Raw genomic sequence first — 14426 nt, forward strand, 5'->3', positions numbered from 1 at the left:
GTAAAAACACCTAGATTATACACAAAGACTATTTATCTGAACTATTTATAATCCAAACATTTCACATACTCTCAAAATATGAACCAACCCCAAAACTCAGAGCCTTAAATAGATGTAATAACTGGCTGATTGACTATTTCTAAATCCACAAAATTCTCATTTTTGGATTATCTGTTATCTTGTGGGCCCTTTCTTTGCTTAGAAACCTTTAGTGGTTCCCCCCTCCATTTCTTTTTTTTTTTTAAGTAAGGCAATTGGGGTTAAGTGACTTGCCCAGGGTCACACAACTAGTGTTAAGTGTCTGAGGCTGGATTTGAACTCAGGGAGTCCTGACTGCAGGGCCGGTGCTCTATCCACTGCGCCACCTAGCTGCCCCCCCCCAATTTCTTAAGGGTTAAAGATATGATTACTTGGCTCCTACCTGCTTTTCTAGGCTCTGCTTCTCTTCACAAATGTCATGTTCCAACCAAACTAAAGTCCAACCAGTTTCCTAAACTTTCCTCTTTATCTCTTGTTTCCTTGAATTTCAACAAATCATTTTCCATGCCTGGAAGGCTCATTCCTCATATTTACTTGCATAGTGCATTATGCCCATTATGCCATTATCTCCAACTCCCTCTCCCCCCAGCAGAAAGTAATAAATTCCTTGCAGTCAAGGAACATTTCATTTTAATCTTTTTATCTCCAGCATCTAGCACAGTACCTTGCACATAGGAGAAGTTTAATAAATACCTGTGCTACGGAAAGGAAGTATATTATTTGTATTTTAATACCTACCTAGCATAATCAAGAGTTGGCTATTTTGTTTAGAAAATTGCTTGATCTGTAAATGTTTATAAAGTAAAAAGTTAAGAATGCAAATAGGATTAATAATAATAGGAACAATAACATGAGTAGCACATACTTTTTATTATAACTTGTCAATGTGATTGTTTTTATCACAGTAACTAAGGCATCTGAAGACAGCAATATAAACTTTCCAAAATTTTAAGGAATTAGACGTAGAAAAAAAGTGAAAACTGTAAAAGAAGGAACAGGTAACCAATTTTTGGTTTTTGGGGGTTTTTTTGGTTGCTTTTTGTGGGGCAATGGGGGTTAAGTGACTTGCCCAGGGTCACACAGCTAGTAAGTGTCAAGTGTCTGAGGCCGGATTTGAACTCAGGTACTCCTGAATCCAGGGCTGGTGTTTTATCCACTGAGCCACCTAGCTGCCCCCTCAGGTAACCAATTTTAACCAAATGGAGAGAATATACTTTAAGAAAAATTAAACTTTAAGAATTCTTACTTTGCTTTCATATTTTTTAACTCCGTGCCCTTGAATTTTTTCAGAGCAAAAGTTTGAATATGAGAGTTGAGAACACTGATGACAGCTGTTACTATTTGGGCAGTACTAATAATCAAGACAGATTGCAATTTTCAAACAAACCATCTCGAAATGTCAGCAAAAATAGTGATGCCAGATGTCAGTTTTTGACCTGCTACAAGTCAAGGAAAAATGAATGGCTATTAAAGTAAATACCATCTGATTACTCAAATAGCTTTATTTCTAAAATGTGGTTTCCTCATTTGGCCATTAGAGGTCACTAAAGCACCCAATAAAAGTCTTCAAGTTCAGGCTTGAAATAAAGGTCCACACTATCATGGAGTTGAGTTGGGAGGTTCACAAGAACAGCATCTAGTGCTCCATTTCACAGGTGAGGAACAGTCTTAGCCAGGTCAAGTGATTTGCCCAAAGTCACACAGACAGTAAGTAGCAGAACAGGATTCGAGTCAGGCCTTCTGAGTTCAAATCTAGCACATCTTCCATTGTATTGCACTGCCTCATGTGTGTCATTTGATGTAAAGTATTTCATTGGGGGTGAGGCCATGTACAAATACAAACAACAAATACAAGCCACAGAACTCTACTTAAGGAGTTCCTGAAATTTTTTTTGTAATGAAATTTGATCAATATAGCAAGTAAAAAAGATTTTTATAGGAAGTGTCTTGTGATTGGGCATGCTTGGCTTATATTTTTAAAAGGTTAAAAGTCCTGAGGACTTTTATATATAAGAGCAGACATTACAGTGATATTTTTACTACAGCCTAATTACTGTAACCATTTACTAGCTTTCTGCTGGAACAGAGAAAGAGAATTGTTCTTAATATGATTTTTATGATCATGTCCCATCGTGATAGGTCCTATCCAGTTTGCAGAAGCTGTTAGATTATTTTTTTTTTTACTTTTTTTTAAACTTTTTTTTTTTTGGCGGGGCAATGGGGGTTAAGTGACTTGCCCAGGGTCACACAGCTAGTAAGTGTCAAGTGTCTGAGGCCGGATTTGAACTCAGGAACTCCTGAATTCAGGGCTGGTGCTTTATCCACTGCGCCACCTAGCTGCCCCTGAAGCTGTTAGATTATTAAGCCTGATGGGTCAACAGGCTTCAAAAGAGTATTATTAGTAATACTATTCAAGAAAATAACCAAAAGAAAGATCCCAATAGAAAATACCTTTAAATCAGGAACAATCTGAGGACTTTATTTTTTATTATTTTGAAAGAAGAATGATGGAACTAGTATACTTTTTCGCATCCATAAAACCTTTTGTTTTGTTTTGTTTTTTGTTTTTGCAGGGCAATGAGGGTTAAGTGACTTGCCCAGGGTCACACATCTAGTAAGTGTCAAGTGTCTGAGGCCGGATTTGAACTTAGGTTCTCCTGAATCCAGGGCCAGTGCTCTATCCATTGCGCCACTTAGCTGCCCCCATAAAATCTTTATGAGATTGGCCTACACACCTGAAGTATCCTTGATGAAAACATGGAAGAGGAAGAGGAAGAGGCAAGTTTTCATTGACTATTTTCTATAGCAAGTGATAATTTCATAGCCACACACTGACTGAAAAGTATAAAGATGAAAGATCTCACTTTATCTGCTATTTACTGATAACAAGAAAACTGACTTAGTAGAGACAAACACAGCCTATGTGGCTGTGAATCAGAGAACACCAAGACCTCTGAAGAGTCAAAATTGTGAGTAACCTCAACGATAATGGAGAGCTGCATCTGTGCAAGAAGTAGCATAAGCTATGTCATCAAAGGCATGTATGAGCCAAAAAAGAAGATGGGCTGGTTATGCAGTGAAAATAAGGGATAATATGTGGATGGTCTAAGTGTTCTACTTGTATTAAAGAAATGTTAAATCTATATAAAAGGAATGACCTAGCTAGATCTACTTGGAAGGATTTAATGAAATAGGATGAGAAGGCATGGATGACTAACGAGCAGGCCCCACACATAAGGCAGATTTGTTATTTAAGTATATGAGTATAATATCATTAATCTGGCTATCTCATTTTTATGAATAATCTCTCCCAGAAAGGATGGTAAGTACATGAAATGTTTTATGGAACATTAGAGCTCTAGTGGCACAGAATGCTGGGCCTGAAGACAGGAAGACTCATCTTAAGTTAAAATCTAGCCTTAGATGCTTACTAGCTGTGTGACTCTGGGCAAGTCACTTAACCTACTTGCCTCAGTAAAGTAAAAAGAAAGCATGAGCTGTGTGCACTCTAGCTTCCACCTCTTTCAGCAACAGAAGCTCTCTGCACTTTCTCTTGTCCAGACCCAGACATATCACACAGTTTCTTGGCCACCTTCATGCTGTGCCACTGAGTGCTAACCTTCCCCATGGGCACTGCGATTCTGGCTCTTCAAACAGTAAACAAATTACTACTACAATTTCAGGAAAGGCCCCATCAATGGGTGGGAGGGCCCCTGCTTGCTGGTTCATACAATTACCCCAGGAGTGAGGGTAAAAACCATCTGAAGAGGGGCCAGGTCCCAAGAATGGCTTCCCTCACCCCCATACCTATTTAGCAGGAAGCAGCCATAGCAGTGCAGAGCCTGACTGAGGGAGAATTCTGAAGCAAGTCATCCAGTCCAGCAGCTGGGAAGCTCCACTGACCTGAGAAACTTTTGGCTTTCAGTCAGGAAAATGCTCATGAATAGGGTGAACCAGAACAAGCAGAGGATGTCCCATGATTGTTCTGAGCCAAAGAAAAACTGGACTGAAATAGGGCATTCCTGGTTAGGTGAACAATGCCCATCTTCAAACAGCCAATAACCATCCCAGAAATAAAGTAAATAATGTCTGCAGAAGACTATGGAGAGCTTTTTTTAGGGAAAATAAACTAAATAGATTGAATACCTCTGATACTGCAGAGAGAGAAACCTTATGAAACAAGGGGTCTTCTTGAGATCTGCCAGGAGCTGGACCTCACAGGCCCAGTGAGGCCTCCTTTCTACCACTGCCCCAGCACAGCCACATCTTTTCTCTGCAGGCTCTGCTCCTGACTCTCTGGACTTTCTCCACCATGTCTCAGGGATACTTTCCTCTTTCAGCATCTCCTGTATTCCCAATGCTCAGTGTAAGGCCTGGCACACAGGAAGTGTTTACTAAATGGCTGCTAACTTGACTTGTGGTTCAACACCTCCCAACAGCTCTGGGAAAATTTTAAGGCAAGTGACCAAGACAGTCAGAAGACAGAATTTTGTGCACCAAGCGAGGAGACTGGAGGAGCATGTATGGCTGATATGCCTGACAACATGGGGGAGATAGTCAAAGATTGAGAGGAGTTGGGGAGGAGGGGGAGGATGAAGAAAAGGAGGAGTAAGATAGAGACAAGGAGACAGAGAATGCATATGTCGACCCAAAATTCTGCAGGATACTTCTTGGGGCTCACACAACCATTCGCAAAGTCAGCAGTGTCCAAGAATTCCATGGCATTTACTAAACTCAGGAACAAGCTCCCTTGACCATGGCAGGAAAGAGTTGGGAATCTCAGACTACTTACCCTACTATAAGAAGACACTTTGTGCCTTTCTCCCTCCCCTAGGGAAATGAGAAGTTTATGGTTACTTAGGGGTCACTAGGTTCAATAGGGTAAACTTTCCCAGGCCTTTGTGCCCGTAAATTTTTACCCAGACTCAGTATTTTCTCTCTACTCCTGGGTATTTTTTTTTAAAGGAAAAAAAAGCACTTTGTCACTTCTTGGCCATTCCAGGGTGGGCCATTTGCTAATAACCAGCTCTAGGAGGCCATTTTAATGTTTTGGGTTGTTGTTCCATGTGTGATTTCAGGTCACTGAACTTCATGTCCAGAAAGGGGCAGTTCAGAAAGTAAAAGAGGTGACCTTCTTTTCCAACTTGCTTTTCCCATAGTGTTGGAATCCCTTCTGAATGATTAGAACCAAAGCTAGTATAACCAGGGTACATCTACATAAACTGGATTCACTTGCCACACTGTTTTTAGAAACTCATTCTAGTTGTCTATCACACATATTTTACGTTGTATCATGGAACCAAAGCTGCCAAAAGAAGACACTTTGACAGCAGTCTAGTCCCAGTGTCTTCAGCACTCCATTGATGGGGTAGCAAAAGAGAGAACTGTTCTGTGGTTGCAGAACGCTTCTAACATTCATTCTGTTATTTATTTCTTTTTTTTCAGGGCAATGAGGATTAAGTGACTTGCCCAGGGTCACACAGCTAGTAAGTGTCAAGTATCTGAGGCCAAATCTGAATCCAGGGCCGGTGCTTAATCCACTGAGCCACCTAGCTGCCAAGAATACTTCTAAGCCATGGATAGAGCACCGGCCCTGGATTCAGGAGGACATGAGTTCAAATGTGACCTCAGACACTCAACACTTACTAGCTGTGTAACCCTGGACAAGTCACTTAACCCCAACTGCCTCACCCCCCAGAAGAAGGAAGAAGGAAGAAGGAAGGAGGAGGAGGAGGAGGAAGAGGAGATTTGATTCTGGAGCCAGGACCTCTGCTCCTATACAAAAGGGAATGTGGCTTTGCATGGTTGTGCATGCTTGTAATTACAGTCACCAGGAAGGCTAAGGCTGGCGGATCCCTTCAGCTCAGGTCTGAGGGCAGCTAGGTGGCACAGTAGATGGAGCACTGGCCCTGAAGTTGAGAGGACTTGAGTTCAAATTTGATCTTAGATATTTACTGTGTAACCCTGGGCAAGTCACTTAACCCTTAACCCCAACTGCCTTAAACATCTGAAGCCATCTCTAGCCGTCCTGATATTATGTCTTGCCCCACAGGACCTGGATGGCTCTGGAGGAAAGAGTGAGGTTGGTGACTTAGCACAGCCCTGCCTCACTTAAATACAATTCACTGCAAGTCATGGAATCTGTCATAGTCCTCTTTGAAAACAAAGGACGGGGGCAGTTAGGTGGTGCAGTGGATAAAGCACTGGCCTTGGAGTCAGGAGGACCTGAGTTCAAATCCAGCCTCAGACACTTGACACTTACTAGCTGTGTGACCCTGGGCAAGTCACTTAACCCCAACTGCCTCACCAAAAAAAAAAAAAATGAAGAAAACAAAGGACAAACAATGAGCGATTGTAGACAAAGACAAACAGGTGTTCACACTAAGTCTGGCATCAATATTGAGAACCCCTAGGAGAGCAGAACCAATAGAGGTCTGGTCAAAGATTCTGTGCTGATCAATAGTGGAAAAAGCCCAAGAGTAGCCTTTGCATTTCCATCCTGGGAAGGGGAGGAGAGAAGGGGGAGAAGGGGAGAGAGAGAGAGACAGAGACAAAGGGGGATCAGTACCTCCCAAAAGCTCCAGGAAGGGGAGGGGATTCAAATAGAAGACAAAGACAGAGTCAGAGAGAGAGCTTTAAAGTATCCCAAACCCTCCGGGTCACTCACACATATGTATTGTCTTGCAATCTCCTTGAGGGCAAGGACTATCTTGCTTTCTTCTATTTGTACTCTCAGCACTATGCCTAGCACATAGTAAATGCACTCATTCAATCATGTAGGAGTTGAGATCTGAGTTGTAGTCAGAAGGATGCTGGGGATTTAAAGGGGCTGAAGTGAAGAAGGACATTCTGGACTGAAGAGATCACTTGTGCAAAGGCACAAAAGACAAGAGATCACGCATGGAGAATATCACGAGGAAAGATCAACTGGACAAGAATGTGGGAGTAGAATATATAGTGGATAATGCAAATGATCACACTGGGCTCAGAATTAAATGGGAGGGGTCCAGGCTGGTCTGCACTGAAGAAAATTCAAAGCTCCTTTAATGACCCCACACTTCCCCCCCATCCTTTTTTTTTTTTAATTTTTTTTAAGTGAGGCAATTGGGGTTAAGTGACTTGCCCAGGGTCACACAGCTAGTAAGTGTTAAGTGTCTGAGGCTGGATTTGAACTCAGGTCCTCCTGACTCCAGGGCCGGTGCTCTATCCACTGCGCCATCTAGCTGCCCCAAGGTCCATCCTTTTGATCCTAATAATCTACTGGTATTTTAAGGTTCCAAGCCATGTAATGCCAGAGATTCTAAGCCCAGGGAGTTCAGACACAAAAATCCTCATCTTGTAGTTAAAGAAATTGAGTTTTAACTTCACTCAATCACCTATTGCCTGTGTCATATAGGGCAGGTGCTTTGACCTCTATAAGCATCGATTTCCTTATAATAATACCCACATTTATATAGTGCCTATTATGTGCCAGGCCAGGCCTATGCTAAAGACCTTAAAAATGTTATCTCATTTGATCCTCACAACCACCCAGGGAGGTAGGTGCTATTATTATCCCCATTTTAAAGATGAGGAACTAAGGCTTAGAGAGGTTAAGTGACTTACCAAAGGTCACATAGTTATTAAGTGTCTGAGGCAGGATTTGAATTCGGGTTTTCCTGCCTCCAGGCTCAGTGGTCTGTACTTTGTGCCACCTAGCTGCTTCATCTGTATAATGAGGGGACTGAAATAAATGACCTCTAAAATCCTTTCTAGTTCTGGAACTATAACCCTATAAAATATAAATAAGGATCACAAAGGGGCCACTGGAGAAGCAGGTTCATGGTGGGTGTGAGCAGACTGCAGCACATAACAAAGAACTCCAAAGAAGAACCATGGAATGGATATCATCAGAGAAATGCCTGATCAAAGAAGATGGACTGATCACGTGGCAAGAGCAAGAGATTATCAGTGGACAACCCTCGTGTTGGCTGGTGTCCTCACAATGTCAAGTGAAAGCAAGGGAGGGGGACCCACCGTGACCCATGTGTGTGAGGATACGGATAAGCACTGCACAGAATAGGCAGGAATGGATAGTCTGGGAGTTGCAGGAGTGAAAGAAACATCTCAATCAGTGAAACCACAGATCTGTTTGAGTCTCTGAGTACCTGACATTTGTATGGGGCTCGACTGAGTGCTTTCACACCATTATCTTTTCTGATCACTTGTAGACCTGAGCTTGCATTCCTTATCAAAGCCCTCTCCACAATGACCTTGCCTTGCCTTCCCTACCCACAGTTTAGTCTCCAGATGAAATGGACTACAGGCTGTGTCCCCTTCCCCCACACTTCAGTGGGGGAACTCTCCCTCCATCTGCTGAATCCTAGTCACCTTTTCAATCTTCTCTTAAAGGCTGCTTTCCCTTGGAGGTCTTTCTTGGTCCTCCCCAGTCTGATAATTCCCTCTATCCCCTTGACTGTCTCAAGGCACTAGGGCTGGAGCTTTCTGGTGCCCTTAGGCATTCTGAACTACAGTGATCTTTGGATGTGTCAAATCCCTTTATACTGAGGGAGCGGTCACATCTTATCTCAAATTTGCATCTTGCCCAGTACCTGGGCACTCTGGTGCTCTTGCTATTATGGAGATGAGGAAGCAGACCCATAAGGGAACTACTGGAGGTGACAGCACTAGTGTAGGGCCAAGGAATGTGCCCAAAGCACTGGAAAGTTTTATAGCTTGTTTCTTCCTGGGTTTCAATTAGTAGGAAAGATATAAGAGGTTTAAATAGGCAGTGCAGGCAAACCTTCAGACTTAGAAGATAAGGATGGGAGGAGGAAGCAAGGGCCCAAAAGATGGCTAGATTACCTCCAGAACATACAGATGACTGACAGCGAGATGACTCACGTAACATTGCGTTCAAAAGTAAAATTCATTAAAGGCAATTTATCTCATCAATGAACTCAAGTTCTTCTGATGCTGTCATTTACCCTTTCATTTTATTCTACTTATGAAACAGTGAACTTTGTAGAAGAAAAAGTTTATACTTATTAACACTATTTGTCATTACAAATACAGTAAGATTAATATATTGTGGCTGACAGTGCTCATAAATCAGCTACATCTGCAGAATCTCATATGTTTTGGGGATGCTCAAAGGGTTAATGCTTACTGAGATACTAAATGAAACTTGTAAGCACACAGCCATTTTCCTTGTTAATAATTATACCATTTCACAATCTGCAAAAGGTTGCTTCACTCAGGAAAACTAATACAACTAGAACCCTTTATCTTTAGAATGGTCAGAGTCTGATTGAAGGGTCAAAGATCTATTAAAACAAGATGAACTGCATCAGCAGGTTTTTCCCTTTCAGATTACTAAAACTGAAAGTGCTGTTACCAAATTTGTTCATCCTTTCCTATTCCACCAACCAACCATAAAAACACCCTGATCCCTGTTTTCTACTGAGAGAACTATGTGATTACAAATATAGACAAATATAGATGAAGCCCACTATACAAAACACATAGCAATATGAATCTGCTATAACTGATGACACAATTATAAGTTTGCCCAGTGAATTTAAAAATACACTGAAATTAATATTTACCTATTAACATCTCTAACGTATCAGTCTGATATCTGATGAGATGGTTTCTTCAGTCTTTGTTAATTTGAAATTTTATCTAAATTACTCATATTTAACAATTTCTGCACATAAAGAAAAAAAAGACAGAACATAAAACCTATCCTTATCAGCTGTCAAAGCTCTATCATTGCTCATTACATGATTCCAAGATCTATATATTTAGTCCTAGTCTCTCTCCTGAGCTCCAGCCCTACATGACCAGCTGCCTACTGGACATTTCAAACTGGATGTCCCACTGACAACTTGACTCAACATATCAGTCGACAAAGATTTATTAAGGACCTATTCTATTGTCAGGCACTGAGGACATAAAGAAAAACAAAAGGAAGTCAGTCCCTATTTCCAAGGAACTCACCATCTAATGGGGGAAACCATATGCAAACAACGATGTATAAACAACATATATACAGAGTAAGTTGGAGATAATCAACTGAGAAGGCACTAGCATTAAGTGGGATTAGAACTCATTATCTTTTTCCCAAAAACCTACCTCTTGTCCAATCATATCTTCCTCAGAGAAAGAGCCAGACACCCTCTCCAAGAACATCCTCAATATTAAAAAGGCACAGTGGATAAAACTCCAGCCTGGGATTTAGGAGGACCTGAGTTCAAATCCAGCCTCAGACACTTAACACTTACTAGCTGTGTGACCCTGGACAAGTCACTTAACCCTCATTGCCCCACAAAAAAATAAACAAAACAAATAAACAAACAAACAAAAGCATTTATTAAGCAATTACTATGTGCCAGGCACTACTTTAAGTGTTTAAGATACAAAGAACCCCCTCTCCCTAAAAGGGTCTCTGCAATCAAGAAGCTCCCATTCTAATGGGAGAGATAACTCCCCCCAACGCCCCCCCCCTTTGGGGGCTGGGGGAAGTGGAAAGGCCTCTTGCAAAGGTGGGATTTGAGTTGAGTCTTAAAGGATGCCAAGAGCTGAAGGTGAGGAAGGAGAGCATTCCAGGAATGGTGAACAGCCAGGGGAAAGACCAAGTGAGGAGACAGTATTCTATGTAAGGAATATTACAAGGCCAGTGATGTTGGATCATAAAGTATATAGAGAGGGGCAGCTAGGTGGCACAGTGGATAGAGCACCAGCCCTGCATTCAGGAGTACCTGAGTTCAAATCCGGCCTCAGACACTTAACATATACTAGCTGTGTGACCCTGGGCAAGTCACTTAACCCCAATTGCCTCCCTTAAAAAAAAAATAGAGAGAGGGGAATAAATAAAAGGGGATTAGAAAGATAGGAAAGGACCAAGCTGTGATGGGCTGTAAAAGCCCAACAGAAGATTTTTATTTTTTTAAACATAGGGACTATTTGGAAAGTGTTGAGCACAGTGCATGGCACATAGTAGGCACTGTGCAAAAGCTAACTATGATATTATTTTATTTGATCCTGGAGAGAATAAGGAGCCACTGGAATTCACTGGGGGAAGGAGGGGAACTGTCATACCTGTGCTGTAGGAAGATCATCACTTTGGGAGCTGAGTGGAAGATGGAGTTGGGAGAGATGAGGCAGGGAGATCAAAACCAGCAGACCAGTCCAGGTGTGAGGTGATGAGGCATGCATCAGGCTAATGGCTATTAGTGGAGTGAAGGGAGTTTACACAAGAGAGGTTATGGGAGAAACCACAGGACTTGGCAACAGCTAGGATAGGTGGGGTGTGAATGAGGAGAATGGTGGTAACCTTGACAGAAATAGGGAAGTTTAGAAGCAGGGAAGGGAAGCTGTCTCAGCACTTCCACCCAGCTGCACTCCTCTGACTTCATCACACCCTTCTCGACCCTCTCCATTTTGAGATTGGGAACTCCTTCAAAGCAGAAACTATCTTTTGCCTTTCTTTCTATCCCCAGAATTTGGCACAGAAACTGGCATACAGTAGGTGCTTAATAGATGTTTATTCACTGTTTTGAAACAGTCTAGTAAGGGAATCTATTCACCTTCTCTCTACTCACATAGCTACTACTCTAGTTCATTTTCTTTTAAAAAATTAATAATATTAAATTTTATTTTATTTTCAGATATATATTTTTCTCCTCCCCACTCACCAATTGAGAAAGCAAGAAAACAAAATCCCTATTACAAACATGTATAATCAAGCAAAACAAATTCCTTCATAGGCCATGTCCAAAAATAATATGTCTCAATCTGCAGTCTGAGTCCATCACCTCTCAATCAGGAGGTGGTCTGTTTCACCTTGAGGCCTCTGAAATTGTGAGCTCCTAAGTTTTTTGAAGTTGGTTGTCTTTACAATATTTCCTGTTATCGTAAAAACTGTTCTTTTGGTTCTGTTCTCTACTCGGTAGCAGTCCACACAAGTCTTCCCATATTTCACTAAAATCATCCTCTTCATCATTTCTTAAAATGCAACAATATTTTTTCACATACATGTACCATAACTTGTCCACCTATTCCCCAACTGACGGAAAACCCCTCAGGTTGCAATTCTTTGACACTTCAAGAGTTGCTATAAATATTTTTGCACATCTGGGTTTATTTCCTTTTCCTTTTATCTCTCTGGAGTGTAGACCTAGTACGCCACAGTCAACAGTCTTCTTAACTTCTAGCCTGGACTATTCTGATAATTTCCCAGCTCATCTTCTGCCTCAAGTGTTTCTAGCGCACCATCCACTGCCTCTAAATATCAACAATTACTAAACATATACCTACTTTTCCAACTACAGGGGACAGGGACATGTTCAGGCCCAGACAGCCTGCATTTGAGCCAACACTGGAAACACAGCTGAGCCAGTGCCAGGGAGCTTGTGCCCAATCCAGGCTCTGAGCAGCCAGTCACTGAACCACAGCAGGAAACAAGACCATCCCCAGGTCTGGGTAGCCCAGCATTAAGGCAGCTTATACCTGAGCCTCAGCAAGAGATAGGGCCGGGGCAGTACCTGGGAAGCAAAGTATCTGGGGTTTTGTGGAAGGTCCACTAGGAGGAAAATCTATACTATCTGCTTGGGCTCTGTCAAGGTCACAAGCAAGGAGCAGAGCCAACTCTGGGTTTGGACTGTTCAAGGAGAAGGAAATGGAGAGAAAGCCAAGGTCAAAACCCAAGCTGAACTACCAAGAGACCAAGTTAAGATCCAGAAATATCTAATGAAAGCAAATCTGAGTCTTATCCACCATGTCCAGAATAAAGGCCTCCTCGCATCATCCAAGTAAGTGGGCAGGTTGGCTCCTTAAGTCTGACTCAAGCACAAACTCCCAATAAAGAAAAATGCTCAATGCTAGGAACTACTAGAGAAAGGGAAGAAAACCAAGAGATCAAATCAAAAAAGAAAAGGGTAACTCCAGGATTCCGAAAGAGGCTTAAAGAAAATGCCCTGGCCTCAAGGAGTACAAGAAATGCAGCAGAGATACAAAATGCAATATTAGAGGAAGTGATAGCCAGGGAAAAAAAGAACGGCAAAGAGAATGAACAACGTGAAGACAAATTATAGTGAACCTTACCCTCAAACTGACCTCCCCCCAAATCAGAATTGGTCAAATAGAAAGCAATGTCTCCATAAGACAATAAGAAACATAAAAACAAAATCAAAGGTTAAAAAAAGAGGTGCCTGACACAGAGAAACATCTCAGAAAAAAATGCCTTTTGGCTTGACTTGACTTGTAACTTTTACACAACTAATCTGGAAAACAGGTCAAGGAAAAATAATCTAAGAATCATAAGAATACCTGAAAATCATAACTAAAAATGTCTGGATACCAGATTTCACAAAATTAAAAAAAAAAAGTCCTAGATCCAGAAGACCAAGTTAAAACAAAAAGAACACATTAGTTACCTCCTGAAAGAAACTGCAAAATGAAAACCCCTAGGAATATCAGAGCCAAACCCCAGGACTTCTAGGCCAAGAAAAGATATTTTAAGTACTCACCCTGCAATCTTTCCCCCCACCTCCCATTCAAATACCAAGGAGCCACAGTCAGGGTCACACAACAATGGGTAGCTACTACTATAAAGGACAGAAGATTTTGGATTATATTCCAGAAACCGAACCTGGGGAAACTGAGAGTAATTCTAAAGGGGAAAAAAGTGGATCCTGAATGAAACTAAAGAATTCCTGAGGGCAAAATTTTAAAATGCAAAGGCAGAAATCAAGAGAAACATAGAAAGGTAAATAATGTCATCAATTGGAAGGAACCATAAGATAATGAATGGTTTGCATTCTAACAGGGAGTAGAAACAAATGTCTTCTCAGAACCCTAATGTCTGTAGAAGTCATAGAGAAAAAGGCAGTCTGCAGGGGTGGGAAGCACGATGTTGTTATGTTTCAACATTCTTAGACTGAAATGCAATGGAAGGAGGAATGTACTAGGGAGGAAAAGAGGAGGAAGGGAAGGAATTTATTTACTATTTTATATAACAGGGGTAAAGAGTGTACAAACATGGAGAAAGGAATGGGTACAATGGCCATCTCACAAAAGTCACTATTATCTGAACTAGGCAAAGGAAGTTGAACACACACACACACACACACACACAGAGTTTGGTGTGGAAATACATTAAACTCAGCAGACAAATAGGCAGGAACAGAGAGAGGAGAAAGAGGTATTTAAGAGGAAAGCCAAGAAAAGTGAAAGAATCATCATAAGCACAAGAAACGCCAGCATTGGATGGTGGAGAATGAAGGGCAAGAAAAGGAAGGAAGGAGTGAGTGAAAACTTGTGTTCAAGGTCCGGGCAAGAGGAAGAATACAGAGGCAATGTACTGGAAACAGATCAATCACAGCTCAGCAGTTTTAAGCAAACTC

The 14426-nt window shown here is 41.5% G+C and overlaps 1 protein-coding gene across 1 annotated transcript in view; it reads right to left on the reverse strand.

Annotated features, from left to right (window-relative positions):
* Positions 1–14426, reverse strand: part of SHLD2 (shieldin complex subunit 2) — a 96678-nt gene that overhangs the window by 40552 nt on the left and 41700 nt on the right.

The sequence above is a fragment of the Dromiciops gliroides genome, chromosome 2 (assembly GCF_019393635.1).
Source record: "Dromiciops gliroides isolate mDroGli1 chromosome 2, mDroGli1.pri, whole genome shotgun sequence".
Taxonomy (NCBI): Eukaryota; Metazoa; Chordata; class Mammalia; order Microbiotheria; family Microbiotheriidae; genus Dromiciops; species Dromiciops gliroides.